Source organism: Ambystoma mexicanum, chromosome 9 (genome assembly GCF_040938575.1).
Source record: "Ambystoma mexicanum isolate Mex_15411 chromosome 9, UKY_AmexF1_1, whole genome shotgun sequence".
Taxonomy (NCBI): domain Eukaryota; kingdom Metazoa; phylum Chordata; class Amphibia; order Caudata; family Ambystomatidae; genus Ambystoma; species Ambystoma mexicanum.
The window spans coordinates 541,446,769-541,466,420 of record NC_090931.1 but is presented as its reverse complement, the minus strand read 5'-3'; the positions used below and the strand labels follow the sequence as shown (position 1 = coordinate 541,466,420).

Below are 19,652 nucleotides of genomic sequence, written 5' to 3'. Positions count from 1 at the left end.
CGGGATCTTAAGCTAAAAGATGGAGATCTTGAACTCAAAGATAAGGACCTTGAACTCAAGAACTGGGACACTGAATGTCAGCGATTCCAGTTAGAGAAAGCTCAAGTGGAGACTTCAGCTAAACCAGTTGAGTGTCAGGTCCCCAGTAACCAAGTTAATGAAAGATTTGGTTGGTGTGTATGCAGAGGGTTCTAATATCCTCCAATGGATTGAAGCGTTTGAAATGGCTTGTGCAATTCATGATGTTGATAAGAGAGATTGGGCTAAGTGTTTGTTAAGCAGAGTGCCTCAGACTGGATATGACTGTATTCTGAAACTGAGTGTAGAAGAAAGGGGTAAGTATGAGTGCATGAAGTCTGCTTTGATTGCCAAGTTTGGCAAGACGCCTACCCGATATCTTAAACGGTTCAGGGATTTTAAGAAACGAGAGAATGTGTCTTGGATTGACTGGGTGAGTGCTGCGCACATGAACATGATGGGGTGAATTGATGGTTACAAAGTGAAAACGTTTGTTGAATTGTCTCACCTCTTGTTTTTTTGAGCATTTTTCGGAAGCCTGTTCACCAGAGCTGCGTCAGTATGTTGCTGACCAGAACATTTTGGACCCCTTTAAGCTGGCTAGGTTGGCTGACAAGTGGGTCTCGCACCGGGTTTCCCCTAATGACTCCAGTGCGAAGGACAAGGACAAAGAAAAGGGGGCCTCTCAGAAAGCTGAGGAGTCCCAAAAGCAGTCACAGTCGGGTAAACCAAAACCTTCCTCCCCGAAGACCTAAAAACCTAGTGGGGATAAATCTGTTGTGGGTGGGAGTAAGAGTAGTGGTCCGCCTGCTGCAAAGCAGGGTCCCAGTGGTTCCAGTACCATACCCCGCACTCCTGGCACTTGTTGGGCTTGTGGGGCTCTGGATCATCGAAGGGGTGACCCCAAGTGTAAGGGTAAGGCACTTGGAGTCCAGGCTGTCAGCCTGACCTATCCCTACTCCGTACCTGAGGTGGAGGCCACTGTCCTCCCCTCCTCTACTTGGATCACATTCAGTGCTCCCGTAGAGATTTCCTTAGTGTCCCTTGGGGCCTGGGACCAGTACACAGAAGTACTGGCGACTATCCCATAGAACACTCATAGGTTTTTGAGAAGTGTCCTTCTGAATGGCCAGCCTTCTACTGGTTTGAGAGACACTGGGGCAAGCATGACAGTGGTGGACCGGACCCTGCTCAAGCCAGAGGACTATGTAGGTGCTCCTCTGAGAACCACCAGGTTAGCTGGTGGGCCTCTCAAATTATCACCTGTAGCCTTAGTCAACATTACGATTGGCGATAAGACAATAAAGCTTCCGGTCCTGGTTCATGACAACGTGCCTGCGAACATTTTGTTAGGAAACGATTTGGTCGCTTTGGGGATGATCACGGATGGTCTACCCATGGCTGCTGTGGCGGCCACACGATCGCAGGTCACACAGGGTCCAGCTGCGAGCCCGGTATCCATGCCGACGGTGAAACCCAAGGCGCGAAGGAAACGGAAAAGTAAGGCGGGCAACTCTGTACCTCTGTGGAGGGAGCCCCTGCTCTTCCTGCTGTTCCGACAGCACCCTTTGGGATCCATGCTCCGGACGGGCTGGGTCCAGTGGTAAATCCCATCTCAACTCCTGTGGGAGAAGAGCCAGAAGACTTTCCTGTGGGAGAGGCTCTCAACCCGGGGGATCATTCCGACCTTCAATGCTTGTTAGCTGAAGGGGGACCCTCCCGGGCAGACTTCTGTAAGGGACATAGAGAGTGCCACTCTCTCGAGGGTCTGAGGAAACAGGCCCTGTCCCAGGCACGAGGAGAAGTGCCTAGGACCTTTCGGATTTATTGGGAGCATGAGCTCCTTGTTAGTGAGCCCACTAAGCTTGAACCTGGTGCCCTCAAGAGGTTGGTGGTACCCCAGGTAAAGGCCCTTCCTGCTGCAGTTGGCGCATGAGGTGCCCTTGGCTGGTCATCTTGGTACCAAGAAGACTAAGCAGAGGCTATCTGCCTATTTCTACTGGCCACGGATGGGAGTAGAAGTGGAGTCTCACTGCAGGGTCTGGCAAGACTGGAGGCAGTGTCATTGCCCCACTGCAACCATTGCCAGTGGTTGGCACACCGTTTGAGAGGGTCGGCATCGACGTTCCCCTTGACCCTCCCACGTCAGGTGGACATAGGTTCATCCTGGTCTTGGTCGATCATGCCACCAGGTACCTGGAGGCTATATCCCTTTGGACGGTTACGGCCAAGGTGGTTGCCAGGGCTCTCCTGGACATTGTCACCCGTGTCCAACTTCATGTCGAGTTACATGAAAACCATGTGGAAAGAGTGCGGAGTAACTTACAAGTTCTCCACTTATTACCGCCTCCAGACCAACAGTCTGGTTGAGAGATTTAATAAAACTCTCAAGGGCACGCTAGGTGCTTTGGAAGAGCCCCTAAGGAAGAAGTGGGATTTTCTCCTGCCATGCCTGCTGTTTGCTTACAGAGGGGTACCTCAAGAGGGTGTTGGTTTCAGCCCCTTTGAGTTACTCTTTGGACATCCCGTGAGGGGGCCCCTTGCCTTGATCAGAGAAGGTTGGGACGCCACCCCTCCACGTCCCGCCAAGCAAGTGGGGGACTATGTGTTAGGCCTCAGACGGAGGATGACGCAGATGATGGGTCAGGCAACAGCGAATCCTAAGGCCAGCCAGGAATTGAATCATTACTGGCATGACCTTAAAGCATCGCAAGTGGATTGGACTCTGGGACAGGAGGTCCTCGTAATGGAGCCTACCAAGCCTCAGACTTTGACAGATAAATGGACTGGACCCTACAGGATCATCTCCAAGATGGGCAAAGTCAATGATCTGGTTAACATGGGAATCCCCGGGGTAGCCCCTCAGGTATTCCACGTTAACAGGCTCAAGCCTTTTCACAGGCGAGCCGAAGTCTCATGTCTCTTGCTAGCTTCAGACCAAGAAGAGGATGAGAATGAGCCCCTTCCTGATTTGCTGCATAGCAACCCTCAGGATGGCTCAGTGGAGAGAGTGCATCTCTCTCCAGATCTGACAGCAGAGCAGCAGAGGGCCTGCAGGGCTTTGCTCCGGCAGAATGCCTCTCTGTTTTTACTGACGCCATGGTGTAGGCACGAGATTGACACTGGTGACAATGTGCCTGTCAAAAGCAGGTGCTACCGTATGTCAGATACCGTTAAGAACCACATCCAGGCTGAGGTCACCAAGATGTTGGATCTGGGTGTTATTGAACCCTCAACCAATCCCTGGTCCAGTCCCGTGGTCCTTGTCCCCAAGGCAAGTTCCCAGGCAGGTACCAAGGATTGGAGGTTCTGTGTGAACTACCGAGGAGTCAATGCTGTCACCAAAACTGACGCGCACCCATTGCCCAGGGCTGATGAGCTCGTGGACACCATAGGTGCTGCCAAATTTGTGAACACCTTTGACCTTACCTCAGGCTATTGGCAAATAGCTCTGACGGACCCTTCCAAGGAAAAGACGGCGTTCTCAACACCAGAGGGACTCTACCAGTTTAGGGTCATGCCTTTTGGGTTAAAGAATGCCCCTGCCACTTTCCAGAGATTGGTCAACCATGCGCTCAGTGGACTAGAAGCCTTTTGTGTGGCTTACTTAGACGACATTGCCGTCTACAGTTCTAGCTGGGAAGAGCATTTGATGCATCTGGATAAAGTGTTGCAGGCCTTGAAAAGTGCTAACCTCACTATCAAGGCCACAAAGTGCCAGATAGCTCAGGGGAAAGTCACGTATCTTGGTCATGTGGTAGGAGGGGGTCAAATCCAACCTCTCCCCAGTTAAGTACAGGACGTACATGACTGGGAGACTCCCACTACTCAAACCCAGGTGAGAGCCTTTTTGGGCCTCACTGGGTACTATCGCAATTTCATGGCAGACTATGGAACCATAGCTGCATCACTGACAGCGCTGACTTCGCCCAAACAGCCTAGGAAGGTTAATTGGACTGAAGACTGTCAGAGGGCCTTTGATGGCTTGAAAGAAAGTCTGTGTAGGGCACCCGTGTTGTGTGCGCCTCACTACAGCCGACCCTTTATCATCCAGACGGATGCCTGCGACACTGGAATTAGAGCTGTCTTGTCCCAGTTAGATGACAAAGGGAGGAAACATCCTATCATATTCATCAGTAGACAACTCAAGGGAGAGAACTTCAGTGGGCTACTGTTGAAAAGGAATGTTTTAGCATAGTTTGGAGTCTTAGGCGTTTTAGGCCCTACCTTAAGGGGTCTACCTTCAAGGTCCAAACCGATCATAAGCCCCTGAAGTGGCTTATGCAGATGAAGGGTGAAAACCCGAAACTGCTCAGGTGGTCCATTAGCCTGCAAGTGCTAGTCTTCAGCATAGAGCACAGACCAGGGAAGAGTCACGATAATGCAGATGGCCTTTCCAGAAGGTATGTTGACCATCTGGATGAGGGTGTCGATCTCGTGGAAGATTAGGCACCCTAACCTCAGTCTACGGGGGGGCGACTGTGATGCTGGAAATGCATCGGAGGGACAGGGCCTCCGTATCCTTGTCCTTTACTGCTTTTTATCGTGTGTTCTGTCGTGTTTTCTGCGCAGGAGTTCGTGTGGGACTCCTGGCGGTGCAGCTCTTTTGGTTGGTGAACGGACCCATGGGATACCCTTATGGCACCCATGGGTGGGGGTACAACCCTGTGCCCCTAGTGTATGTTTTTGGGCACCTGTGTGTGACCCACAAAGCAGGGTACGGGCTGGTGGCAGCTCTGTGCTGAAATTACTGGTGCTCTGAGCGTCCTCCATTTTGGGATGCCCAGGTCCCCGTCATTGGAATCGGTAGATTCCTGATGGAGACAAAATGGCCCCCATGGCCTCTTGCCTTCCATCGCCTGTTACCTTGATCTTCCCGAAGTCCCGGGAAGCCCTGACTCTGTCCCTTCCCCCTGACTGGCTGTAGGGTGTAAGTTCCATATATGGTAGTGTGGGGAAGTGCGGACCAGACTGGCTGGAGCCTTCTCAACGACCGCATGTTGTGGCTGGGACCTGGGTGAATGGAGTGTGTGACGAATACGCATTCTATGTTATGGGTGTCTAGTATCTGATGTTTGACACAATGACTGAGACAGCCCTGTCCGAAACCGGTATGAATGCAGTATGGAGTGTTGAATGGCTCGGTACTTGTCCCAATACACATAACTTGTTGTGAGTGTCTGGAGAGAAGTGAATGGCCTGAATACACTGTGTGCCTGATTGGCTGCCTGCCTGCATGAATGCCCGTAGTCGTGATTGGATGCTTGAGTGTGACCCAGCGGAATGAATGGGAGATCAACAGTATATCTGGGGACCTCTCACTGCTAGGAATCGTGTTCAGAAGCTGAAGTCCACTACGACGAGTAACTGGAGTAACTGAAGCTTGACCTTGAAGCCCTGCTGGACGAGAAGAATTGCTGTTGCTCTCCTTCACAGTCTGAAAGCTGCTGTGCCTCCAAGGGCTGACCCAGAGAGGACCTGGTAAGGCACTCTCTTCCCGAGCTACGAGGGACCATTGTGCACCAGCTGATCTTTGCCAAAGCTCCCTGGTAGACAGACCTACGACAGGCTGCCGACCGGAGACGGGGACTGCCACGAATTCCCAAAGAGAAGCTCCCGGACTGTTGTCCGCCACTGTCGACGACCGCCGTCGCTGACTGGAGCCGCCGTGCTCCCGTTTGCCTATGAACTTCATTTGATCCACGGACGCTCTTGTATGCATCGCCGCCCGCTTTCTCCCGCTGGAGAAGGCCTGACCGTCGACGCACCGAGGAGCATCCGCCGGTGGGTTTCCCACCACCTAAGGACCACAGAGACGTCGACGACTCGACGCCCTTGCTGGGCCACAGTTCTCCATCATCTCTTTGCGCTCCAGAACTATCGTCCCCGAGGTGCCCCGCACGCCTCTTCCTTGCAGGACGCCAACGCTCTGTCGTCGACGAGCACCGCCAGGAACGAAGCTGCCACTTCACCGCCGTAGTTCACCCTGTTCTCCATCGGATGTTCGATGACCCGTAACTCCTGCCTTAAAGGGAGGGCATTTAAGAAGGGCCATTGATTTCCCGTCGACGAACGCTACAATTCCAGGTACATTGGGGCTGTAGAACTATTGTAGAAGGAAATAACTCATAGAACAATATATGGACTGGGCTTGTGCTATATCTTTATCTTACAGGTTTCCCAGTTGGGGGCGGATCTCCACACAGAACTGTGTCTAGGTATCGGGGCCAGTATTCTGCCCATTGTTCAACCATCTTGCTTTCCTTCCTCTCTCTACTGCTGGTTCCCTCTTTATTTTGATCTGTGTGACATTCTGACCGTATGCACTTTAACGAGATCTGATAATATTTGTGGTACCACTTTAGAACTGTATATATTTACCATCGTTGATTTCTGAGCACAAAGTGAGTTATTGTGATAGTGTACATAACCTTGAATTTTAATTATATAAAGACTGTGTTTTAACCAATACAGTGTGTGGACATTCCTTTGTGGGGGCTTGGGGACTACACTGTACTTAAGAACCAGCCTGCATGACCTCCTGAGAAGCTAGGCCTTCATTGCTCGACCACGCACCAATAATAGAGAATTTTGGCTGGGGTCCTCTGTGCCTCTCCTCTACCATATAGAGAGCAGAAGTACAGGCACCCCCCTTCAGTCTTTACACACAGTCATCAGGGAATCCGTATTTCAGGCCCCCCTGAGGTCATGTCCCTATATGCGGACGATATGTTACTATATATCCGAGACCCGCTATGAAATATAGCGGCAATGATGGAGGAGGTCCGGTGGTTCACCTTCTTCTCGGGATACCGTATAAACGAGGCAAAATCGGAATTATTCCGGCCCACTGATGTGACCCCTAAGCCAACACAATTATTGGGATTTAGATGGGCCCCACTCCAATTTAAATATCTGGGCATAATGATCTCACGCTGAGACCGCTCCCTGTTTGTGGATAATTTTGAGGCCTATCTTGAGGTTCTGGAAGTTAAGCTGCAATTATAGTCAAAGATCCCTCTATCCCTATATGAAAGGCTCTTATTACTTGAAATCATAGTTAGACCCGATATTTCAGCAATAGCCCTATCTGGCCCAGACACACACTCTTTAATAGGTTACGATCAATGGCGACTTGGTACGTGGGGGGGGGGGCAGGTACACCAGGGCTGAAATGGGAAGGGCTGGCGGAACCATATGATCGAGGTGGCCTTGCAGCACCCGAATTCGAACTTTACAATGTTGTCGCGCAGGCACAGTATGCCGGCCATTGGTACTCCACTGACCTAATCCTAGCACACAAGGCCTTAGAGTCCTACAGTGCCGCCCCTTCGAACCTGAAATCTAAAATCCTCGGGGGTCGCTGCAGCGACTCGTGTTCATTCGACCCGGTACGCACGATGGCGGATGCATGGTCCAGAATGAGAAAAAAAATTGGATGCCTCGGCCCCATACGGTGTGACTGCTCCTTTGTGGAACTTGTCCGGGACTCTCCCCGACTTATGATAACGCCATCAAGAATATGTGGGACCTGGGTGGGGAAATGACCCTAGGAGATTTGTTCCCAAATGGTATATTTGTATCACATAAGGAATTTATAGCCAAGCTAGGGGATAACCCAATTAAATCCCTGCAATATTTTAGGATGTGGGCCGCAGTTCGCCAGAAATGGCACTCGTTCCCTCGGGAACCTGAGACATGCGCCCCAGTGGAAATGACTTGTCTCTAGATTGTATAGAATGTGCCAGTCTAACTAGAAGATAGTAAACAGGGCAAAAGAGAAAAGGGAAAAAGACCTGAATGTAGTGATACAGGAGTACTAGTGGGCACGATGGTGCTGTTTAACGAAAGAGGTCTCTATAAATGTAAAATTCGAAGGGATTGTGTCCTCCGACGTATTCCTTATCTTTGATATACGTTTCCAGCTTGCTGGCCTCGGAAATGTTTTCTCTGTAGAGGGCGCTGCGCGTCGACGTCCGCCGAGTCGATGTCCCTCGTATCGGCGCCGACGTCACCATGCCCATAAATAGACACGCGCTACGTCCATTGCTCAGTTCCGTTTTTCCGCGCTTCATGGGGCCTCGGAACGTCGTTCAGTTTATCTAAATCCAATTCGACGAATATTCCTTATCGTTCTCGATGGCTTCTTCATCAGAACCGACCACGCCGCGATCCGGCTTCAAGAAATGTCGAGACTGCAGTAAAAAAATGTCAATAACGGATCCACACAGGATCTGTTTATGGTGCTTGGGGTCCGAGGACCATTGTTCGGGGTGTGAGGACTGTATGTCCATGACGGCGAAAGCCCTGAAAGAGTGAAAGGGGAAGCTCGAGAGAGGTAAGTCAGCCAAAACCTCCTTGAAGGTTTCGTCGGTCGAGGCATTCGTCTCCTCGTCATCGAAAACACTCCCATTCTAGATCTCGAAGCAGCTCCCACCATTCGTCGAGATCTAGACACTCAAAAAAGAGACGTTGAAGGTCCCATTCCTCGTCTTCGGTGTCCCCAGAAAGCGTTTCCTGTCCCACCAAACACAGTTCTCAAACCGAGTGGGAGGAATTCAGAAAGAAAATGTTAAGCGTCTTCGAGAACGCGGCCTCAACCCCCTCAAAGACAGGTGAGGGTGATACCCCGGGTGAAAAAACCCAAAAAATCAAAACGCTGCGAGTCGCAGCACCCGGCGAAACATTCCACCCGAGAGCGCCATGAGCCATCGGGTAAGAAGGCACCGTCTTCGCCGTCGTCGAGGGTTCCTTCGACGCTGTCGTCGAAGATTCCCACGATGCACGGGTCGGCGCCATCCACGCCGTTGTCGAAGGATTCCTCGACGCATCGATCGACTCGATGCCATTGTCGACGCCGACGTCGATGAAAGAGAGGACCAAGGCTCCACAGCCAACGGTGTTTTCAAGGGCCTCCGGCACGATGCCGACACCTTCGTCGATGCCCTCGAGTAGGATCCCGATCCTCTCGAATTCTTCAAGGCCTCTTCCAGTTTTTTCGACACCATTTTCGGCACCTTCGAGGCCGGCTACATCGGCGTCGACGACGTCGACATTTTCTCGTCCAATAACGACAAGTTTGGCTCCTTCAGCCCTAGAGATGGGCTTTACTCCATTTCAGAGAGAATACCCTGGTCTTTCTTCAATTTATGAAGAAAGAGAAGACTCTGACCAAGAAACTTTTTTGTTTTACAGAGATCCTCACTGCCTGCTGCAGAGGATTTCACCTCTGAAGATAGGAGGCTGAAGGAACTACAGGACTCACTTCATGAGGCCAGTGGACTTGACACTTCCCCAGAAGTGGAATTTGTAAAGCCAGACCCAGGGGAACATGCAGAAACCCCATATAGAACCCTGATGGCAAGAATAATTGAGTTTATGGGTTGGTCTGCGCCTTCACTTGTTTTCCAACAGGATGATCTAACGGATATATTGGACAAAGGCCCACAGGAGGACCCGGTGGTCCCCTTCCATGCAGCCCTACAAAGAAAAATTGCTTCCAATTGGGAGACTCCCGAGGTCATACCAGCAGTCAATAAAAGACTGTCGACAAAGTATAGGGTAGCGGCTGCTGACCCTGAATACCTGTCAAAACACCCGACCCCAGAGAGCCTGGTGGTTCAAGCGGCAACTTCATCCAGCAGTAGGACTGCTTACCCTACTGTCCCACAGGACAGGGATGACAAGAGGTACGACTCTATGGCAAAGAAAGTCTTCTCTGCCTGTAGTATGGCGTTGAAGTCCTTCAACGCCATCTGTACGCTCGCCAGGTTCAGTCACACATTATGGGAGTGTGCTTCATCAGCGGCTGACTGCATACCCGATGGAGAGAAGGAAGCCTTCCTTAACATCATTCAAGATGGCAAAGATGCCATGTGCGAGAATCTTCAAACTGGCATCGATTCCGCTGACAGTATCAGCAGGTCCATGGCGGCTAGTACAACAATCCGCAGGCATGCATGGTTGTGAAAGTCTGGCTTTGGTCCAGATGTACAGGCCAGACTTTTGAATATGCCCTTTGACGGCTCTTCGTTATTCGGAAAAAAGGCTGATGACAGTCTGGAAAAGTTACAGACTTCTAAAGCAGCAGCAAACTCCTTAGGAGCTGCTATCCGCCAAACTCCTTTTCGCCCCTCAGGAACCTCTGGGAGAGGAAAGTCCTTTCGATATTATTCCGCATTCGGAAAAGGCAGAGGACAGCCGGCTCAAAGGGGCCAAAGAAGATCCACCCGAGGTGGACGGGTCAAAGGTACTAAGACCGCAGCAGCAGCAGGTGCCTCTTTACCCTCGGCATCTGCATCAGCCGCCCCCAAACCACTCTGAGGCCTTTGCACACAAGACACTTGTAGGGGGCAGGTTAACTCACCATCTGACGGAATGGCAGGCTATAACGTCAGATGCTTGGGCGTTGGAGACAGTTGCCCAAGGTTACTGCCTACCCTTTCTACACATCCCTCAGAGTCATCCACCGGGGAACAGCTCCCGAAAAGTTCCATATCCGTTTCTCTTGCAGGAAATTATGGACCTGCTAGAGAAAGGTGCCATAGAACCGGTACCTGTAGCGGACAGGAACAAGGGCTGGTACTCCCCCTACTTTCCCATACCAAAGAAGGACGGAGGACTGAGACCCATCCTGGACTTAAGAGAATTGAACAAGTTCCTCAGGAAGGACAAGTTCAAGATGGTAACTCTCTCTCAGATCCTTCCGGCCCTCCAGCTCCAGGACAGGCTGGTATCTCTGGACCTTCAGGATGATTATTTCCATGTGCCAATCCATCTCAAGCACAGGAAATACCTGAGGTTCGCAATTGGCAACTCTCATTATCAATTTCGAGTTCTGCCATTTGGGCTCACCTCCGCCCGAGGGTCTTCACCAAGCTAATGTCGGTAGTGGCGGCGAGTCTAAGGAGGGAAGGGATCCACGTCTACCCCTACCTGGACGATTGGCTGATCAGGGCTGTATCTTCGAAACAAGCTCAGATCCAGCTAGATTATGTCTGCCACTTCCTTCACAGACTGGGCTTCTCTCTCAATTTAAAGAAGTCACAGATGATACCATCACAGAGACTCAAGTTCATTGGAGCGGTCCTGGACACTTCCCTGGGAAAAGCCTCGCCACCAGAGGTGAAGGCTCAAGATATTCTACAGATGGTCACCAAGTTTCAAAATGCCCAACGTCTCCCAGCCTTCGACTTTTTGAGGTTGCTAGGCCTCATGGCATCCTGCATCTTCCTTGTGCCAGAGGCTCGCCTGAGAATGAGATCTCTTCAGTGGGCACTGAGAAGTCAGTGGTCACAATTCTCAGGGAGAATGTCAGACCTCCTCCGGATTCCGGACAAGGTAGCCCATGACCTTCAGTGGTGGGCCTATTCAGAGAACATCTTGAAAGGAGAACTGTTTTGGCAACCATGGCCGGAGATAACAGTAGTCACAGACGCCTCGCTCACAGGGTGGGGAGCCCATGCCAACGAGTTAACCATCAGCGGTCGTTGGTCTCCATCAGAGTCCAGACTACATATCAACCTATTAGAGCTGAGAGCGATCAGACTAGCGCTGAAAGCTTTCCTGCCATCAGTACAGGGGAGAAATGTCCTGATAAGGACGGACAACACGGTGGCCATGCACTACCTCAACAAAAGAGGAGGCGTAGGTTCACTACCACTGTGCAGAGAGGCAATGCAGCTCTGGTTTTGGGCAATTCGGGAAGGAATCTCTCTATCGGCAGTCCATCTAGCCGGAGAGAAGAATTTGACAGCGGACGCTCTGAGCAGGCAGAGCACAGTCTCCCACGAATGGGAGCTAGCTCAGGAAGTCCTTCAAGAGATCTTCGCCCTTTGGGGAACCCCTCAGGTGGATCTGTTCGCCACAAGCACCAACAGGAAGTCTGATTTGTTCTGTTCAAGGGAATTTCCCCCGAGAGGAGCTCTGGGAGACGCGTTCATAGTGGACTGGGAGTTTCCACCAGTCCCTGTTATTCCTCAAATGATCAGGAGGTTGAGAAGATTCCGGAAAACCATGATCCTAATTGCCCTGGACTGGGCCAGGAGAACGTGGTACCCGGACCTTCTAGATATGTCCATCTGTCCTCCAATCCGTCTTCTACTCAAAGAGAATCTTCTCTCGCAGAAGGGAGGTCAGGTTCTCCATCCAGACATCAGAACCCTCAACCTTCACGCTTGGCTTCTGAAAGGTTGAGGTACAAGGATTGGGATCTCCCTGATGACGTCATGGAGGTGTTGCTTTTGGCCAGAAGACCAGCAACAAAGTCTTTATACCGCTGCAGTTGGAACAAGTTTTGCAAGTGGTGTAGGGAAGAGAATATCGACCCTTTTTCATGCGGTACACCAATGGTGCTATCGTTTCTACTCTACTTCGCAAACTCAGGCCTTCAAGTTGGCACTGTAAAAGGCTATCTCGCAGCGCTTTCTATCTTCAAGCGCACTGCAGAGGAACCATCGTATTTCAAAATTCCTCTAGTGGTACAATTTCTCAAGGGTCTGACTAATGTTTACCCTCCAAAACCATTCCTGGTTCCATTATGGGACTTAAATTTAGTCTTAAACTTCTTAATGGGCACTCCATTCGAGCCCCTTCACTCTTGCGCATTAAGATTTCTCACACTTAAAACTGTCCTACTTGTAGCACTAACATCGGCTAGAAGGGTGAGTGAGCTTCAAGCTCTCTCCTGTAAACCCCCTCATACAATCTTCCACAAGGACAAGGTTGTCCTCCAGTTGAAGCCTAATTTTCTCCCAAAGATAGTTTCTGAATTCCATATTACTCAGAAAATTACCTTGCCTTCATTCTACCCTCCTCCCCATCCGGGGAAAGAGGAGGAAAGGCTACACAGGCTGGACCCCATGCGAGCTCTCAGCTTTTACATCAGCAGAATGGCTAGAATCAGGCAAGCAGACCAGCTGTTTGTAGGATACTCAGGTCACAAGTTGGGATTACCCATAACAAAACAAACCATCTCCAGGTGGATTATCTTGGCCATCCTGGAATGTTATAGACTAGCAGGGAAAGAGCCACCCCAAAACCTCAGGGCTCATTCAACCAGGGGTATCGCAGCTTCTTCGGCTCTCCAGAGAGGGGTACCGGTCCGGGACATATGTGCGGCTGCCACATGGTAGTCGCAAATACATTCACAACATTTTACAACCTGGATTCCTCCACTGCTCAAGAGACCAGATTTGGCAAAGCCGTATTACACTCCGTCCATCCCTAAAGGGATATATAACACTATCACTCCCTCCTCCAATTACATACCACTGCTATGGGAGTCTATCAAAGATGAGGAATACGTCGGAGGACACAATCCCTTCGAAGAACAAGTTACTTTCTTACCTGGTAACGTTCTTTCGACGGGATGTTCCTCCGACGTATTCCTTATCGCCCCTCCCATCCATCCCCGCAGTGATAACTTCCCTTGTGGTTGCAGCTTTCGCTCCTTCAAGGTTACTAACCAATTCAGGCATGTCTTATACTACAAAACGGAACTGAGCAACGGACGCAGCGCGTGTCTATTTATGGGCATGGTGACATCGGCGCTGATACGGTGGCCGTCGAGGGACATCGACTCGGCGGACGTCGACGCGCAGCGCCCTCTACAGAGAAAACATTTCCGAGGCCAGCAAGCTGGAAACGTATATCAAAGATAAGGAATACTTCGGAGGAACATCCCGTCGAAAGAACGTTACCAGGTAAGAAAGTAACTTGTTCTTCTGACTGATACAGTTTAAAATACTGAATCGTCTCCATTACACCCCTGCTCAGGTCGCAAGGTTTGCACCTGATGCGAGTAATGAATGCATAAAGTGTGGTGGATCTAATGCAAACTTTTTCATATGTACTTCAGTTTTGGCAAGAGGGTGCGAAATTATCCATGACATTACACAGGTGCCCCCGGTGCTCTCCCCCCCAAAGTATCTGTTGGGAGACATTGGAAAGGTAAATATGAAAGTATGCAGGCTTTTCAATTTGGGGTGCATAATAGCCAAAAAATGTATTTTAAAGTATTGGAAATCAAGTGTGGCTCCTGGTGCACGTGAATGGCTCCAGGAGCTGACCTATGCTAATGAGAGAGAGGAAGGGTATATAGCAATGGTCGTACACAGCAGCCGACCAAAGGACATTTAGGGACCTTTATGGACTGATCTCCTACGGGCCCAAGAGAAAAGAGAAGACCATGTATAGACCGCTGAATACACAACAATATGTGATTTATGATTGCAGCTGTTTTCTTTCTTATTTATCTACAAACCTGGTCATGTATGTGGCGTGTCTGCTATTGTCAGAAATAAAGGTTTAAAAAAAATAAAGTAGTGGGACACAATTAATGTAATTATCCAATGTAGCGAGCGAGCGGAACGAGTGAGCCTGAACTTGACCAGGGGCTGGGGGGGTCTCCACCCGTGAGACATTTTTTGTAAGAACCCTGTCAAAATCGAACCTAATTCAGCAGGATATTTTTAAAATAGCTTGAAAAGTACTTATGTATCTTAGTGATCTAAAGGTCTACTGAATACTATAGCACTAATAAGCTGCTGCCCAGGTTGAATACAAATACCCAATAAAGCATAACATACCTAACAAATAAAAAACATTTCCATTTCCAACATAGCTTTTTAATCAGTGAAATGTGTCGATTTATTCCGTTACCTTGTGAGTTGCATTTAGTAGAAATGCAGTATTAACGGAACATACTTTCTCCAGCATTGGATCTTTCATGGATTCACATGCTTAGAATATTCCCAGCCTGAAGACGGGGAATATTCTAAGCATGTGAATCCATGAAAGATACCAATGCTGGAGAAATGGAGTTACAGGTAAGAAACTAATCCCATAGTAAAAATAAAAGACATTTCCAATTCCAAAATAGATTAGCCAATTGGTTTTAATATATTTCAATTCAAAGATACATAGTACAAAACAAATATGTTTCTTTGCAACAACTGTGCACTGTACACATATACTGGATTGAGTTTACTATGGGGGCCAAAGTTCCCACACTGAGTGAAGCAAGGAAGCCATACTCATCCCCCAAGTCAAAACAACACATTTTATAGCACGTTGCAGCAGGAATAGGAAAAAAGACGTAAGGTGTAAACATAACATCTCACAAGAATCTTCTAATTTGCTGAGTTGCCTTTGCAACATTCTGCTATAGGATACCCCGCTATTCCCGCACCCAGTAAACAGTTTTGGCCTGCTCACCCCCCCCAATCAAGGATGTGTTGTGGGGGTTGCATTAATAATGTTCCCTTCCCATTTTGTAGAGAGCAGCACTTAATAAACTTAGTTATTATCTGCTAGGAGATATTTTATCAAAATAATCCTTATCTGTAGCTTCTGAAATAAAAGCATATTGCTCATTTGGAAAATACAACCAAATATACACACTATAAAAATAAAAACAATTGTGAAACTTCTGCAAAAACAGCAGTTAGTTCAGTTAGCAAAACACAATCACCATATTTTTACAATGCGTTCCAGTCAGTGTTTTCAAACCAAAGTTTCAAAAAGACCTTTTGCAGACAGTATTTCTACCAATTATATCTGGGAAGAGATGTGTTAAAGTTCCTGAATTCCATACTGCTCTCAAATCCGTCTTCACCACTTAATCAAATTGAGTACTCCCGGGCTAACCCCTTTAATCACACTATGCTTTTTCTGCTACAATTAGAAAGCTCTACAGGGTGTTCACTCTGTCTGCTACTTCAAAAAAAGCCTCACTCCTGATATTGCCACAAAGGTCAATATTAATAGTGACAATTCATACACTGGACTTCACTGTATTTCTCTACTACCTTACGCATGGCATCATGTTTTTAATTTAACTTCCCATGACACCTTTGCAGACTTATTCAGTGATATCACTGATATCACTATTTAAGCAAATTTAGGGGGGCCCAGACATCTTTCCTAAGGCCGGCCTGTGTAAAGTGTTTCATTGTTAGCACCTGTTGCATTTGCTTGCATACATTATTCGGCACTTGAAATCGTAATAGGGTGGTGTTAGTACTTTCATGTAAGGGCCGTGGGGCGATTAGCAGAGCATGGGGGACAGGAGACGACAGCTCAGTCTCACACAGTGAGTTAACAGCTTGTAACATTTAAGCTGCACTGAATAGTATCTTTAGAATATGTCAAGAAGTTAGTTGCACCCACAAGTAAGTTTGCCCCTCCTTCCGCAGTCTCTAAAGTTAGCTCCTCCTAGTTGCGCACCTGTGCTATTGAGAAAAAGAAGTTGCGCACCCTGGGTACACCTACCTAGCTGCACTGGCAAGGTGACTGGTGAGTATAGGGGTTTGTGGGGGGGAGCAATGATTGAGTGTGGGGCAAGTTAAGTATGAAAGGGCCGAGGTGGGAAGGGTTGTTGAGAGAAGAAAAAAACAGTGTGCTGGGGTAAAGAAAAGAAGGGGGAGGAGGGAAATTAGGAGGGCAAAGGAAGAAGCAGGTCAAAAGATAGGGAAAACATAAATATATATATTTTTAAAAACATACCTCCTTATCCTTGACTTCTCAGGCCTTGCTGCTACTGGGATGGCTTTGTGTCAGCACTGCGTGGTCCGGCCAGCTCGAAGTAAGCTGCTTGCCTGCTGCCTTGCACCTCATGCCATGGTTGCAAGGACAAGCAGCAGCAGCTTCCGGCGGCTTGTCCCTAAGCCTTCCCCTCTAGGCCTAACCACCAATGGGAATCCTGGTGGGGAGGGCTTATATTCATATTTCATATTTGTGCATCAGAGTGCGGGCAGGGCCTTGGTCACACCAGCAGGCCACAGTAGTGACTCACGGCGGCCGGCTGGTGGCCAATGCGGATAAACTGTCATGGTGACACTCCGGGGCCGGAGCAGGTGACAGTATGGATCACCAAAGGACCATTCATACTGCGTCTTCTCTCCGGCCTGGCGGCGGCTCAGCTCCTAATTCTTTCTCCCGGCGGGCGCCCGGGCACGAAGCACCCGGGTACTTGACACCCCTGAATGTCGGGACTCGGGCCAGTGGTGAAGTGGAAAAAAGGAACTAGTGGTACTCTACATCCAAAATTGAGTGGGTGGGATGATGGGACAGATGGGGTTGTTAAGGAAGGGAAAGGGAGGGGCTTGACCTTAGGTTTGCAATGTTCAATGGCTCTTTTTTCATTGTGGCCAGACTGGATATTGGCTGGAATAATAAACTATAATCGCACTAGATTTGTCAATATATCAATCAGTAGAAACCTTTGATATAATTGTGCATGTAAACTACACAAGCTACTATTTGACATAGCACTCCTTAGAACATGTTTATTAGGGTTGTGTGTGAATCATCACTTAAACTAAACACACAATTACAAATATTGTTTATATATATGTTGATTGGCAATAACATGTGAACTGCAGAGGGCAGTTTATTGTCAGAAAGTAACAATGATATTTTCCTTAATGAATACTTTTATTTCTAAGTAACAGTAAATGAGCAAAACAGAAAGCCAGTACTCTGAGCAAGCCCATACCTTAAACTCAATACACTTTGTAGTTGCCAGTAATCATATTGATTTCAAACATTGGCAAAGACAACTGATTTAGCTTGTGTGTAGGCATGGTTGTTGAGATGGATTTCTGAACTCTGACCTGGTGGGCAGAGGTTCAGAAAGCTAGCTTAGTTTTTTGGCACAGGGTAAGCTTCTGGACAAGCCAGACCAATCAAGGTAGCATTGGCGGCGGTCAGGACTAGGTCTTAGGAGGTGTGAGGGTGACTGATAGCCCACAATGAGCACACACAGTAAAGGACACTACAAATTACTCCCAGTCAGGTGTGTATATATTAAAAATACATGTACATTTGTTCAAGGCCTTTGAAGTTCAACACAAAGCAATTGTCAACAGTAATACCTGTAAACCAATACAACACTACTAAAATACATATATACAATACCAAGTGGCCTAAAGGTTTAATGCACAGAATGGGTCCACAACCTAAAAGGAAAGGGAGCAAGCAGTGCAAATATACTTTAGGCAGTTCTACAACAATCAATTCCTAACTGAGAGGCAGTCCAGTCCCTACGATGAGTGGAGCCTAGTGCTCAAATGTACTTTCAAATGCTGGTGCACGCGCTAGTGCAGAAGGGCTAAAACGAGGTAGCTTGTAGGGTCTGCAGTAGCTCAGGAAGGTGGGTGAGGTGATGCAGAATAAGTTCCCACTATTTGTGGAGGGTCTCCCCAAGAGGGCAGAACAGGTTCCAGGAGTTGGGAGTGGGATGGTAGCTCAGGCTACCTGTGGAAAGGTGAGTGGCTCTCAGGGGACACTCGTGCATACAAATGGATGGATGCGCTAGGGACCACCGGTAAGGGTTGCAAGTACTCACCGACCCCGGCGCACTCCAGACCAAATTTCGGCAGTCGAGTCCACTTTGGTTGCAGGTTCAAATGCGGCAATTGGGCGGCTCTGCGGCTTTTGTTAGGGAGAATCCTCTTATAAGGCCAATTTCCCAAACCTACTGAGTCCCCCAGTAGCTTTGCTGGATTTTTGGGGTTTGTTTTTTTCTCCTGCTAAGAGTGAGACTCTCTTCCTCCCACTCTTAGGCATGATTTGAGGTATGTCTTTGACTTTTTGTGTGCTTATGGGCTATGTTTCTTTTTTACTCCATAGGGTATCATCTGTTTTGGTGTATGTGTTACACAGCAGCCTCAGTGCAGTAACACAGGGGTGTCATAGTGACCCCCAAACATAGATCCATACCCTGGGACTGACTACTGTCTCCCAGGGCATGTAAAGTCACCATTGACTTTACTAGTCCAAAATTGTGAACAGAACCAGTACAAACCATCATATTGTGGAAGTACTGGAAGGGGTTAATTCAATTGCCCCTGGGCCTGTTTCTAAGGGGGCACTGTCCAGTCCCCCCTTGTCGAGTTTCTGTATGGTAGCAGGGGTTACCACGCAAAATATTCCACCGGAATATTTCCTATGGGATTTTCCCATTGATTTTAAACGCACCACTTTTTGGTGCAATGTTAAAGATACCGCCGGTTTATTTATTTAATATTAAATCACCGGTTGGGTATTTTGCCAGAACTCTTTTCTAAAATGGCGTTCGTGTCCGTCTCTGTAACTCCAACCAAGGTCGGGCCCTTTGTTCCACTTTTTGGCAGGCTTCTCCACAGAAGCCCTCCAACTGGTGCCACTCTGTCTGGGTTCCACAGGATGTGTGGGTGGGGGAATTGGCACCCTGGACTGCGTTGCCTTAGCAACCCAAGTCGCACTCTGTTCTGATTGGGCCAGTGTTGAGCCGCCCGGCTCACCACTTAGCATGTTTGAGTGACAGCTAGGCTGTTGAATGGGGGTTTTTCTGCATAAAAGCATGGCTTTTGGGACTGGAACTTCAGAAGTCGCAACAGGACCTAAGAAATTCGAAGAGGGGAGAAGCTGAGCCATCTGCAATGACGACACCACCGGTGGAGCCCTGCTGCAACGACCTCCCCACTTTCCCGACGACAAGAGAAGATCTTCTGCTGAAAGAGTCTTCTTCCTCTGAGCTGATGGGATCAACCAGTTCGCCATTTCGCCTTCCAGGACGTTGCTTGGTTGAATCACCCATGCCAAGCACCCCGGCGGCCGGATAGCCAAGCTGCACCACTGTGACCGCGAAT

The 19,652-nt window shown here is 48.8% G+C and overlaps 1 protein-coding gene across 1 annotated transcript in view; it reads left to right on the top strand.

The window, feature by feature from the left end:
* The window catches only part of LOC138488252 (uncharacterized), a 2,582,589-nt gene that overhangs the window by 1,587,086 nt on the left and 975,851 nt on the right, over positions 1 to 19,652 (top strand). The window lies entirely within an intron of this gene.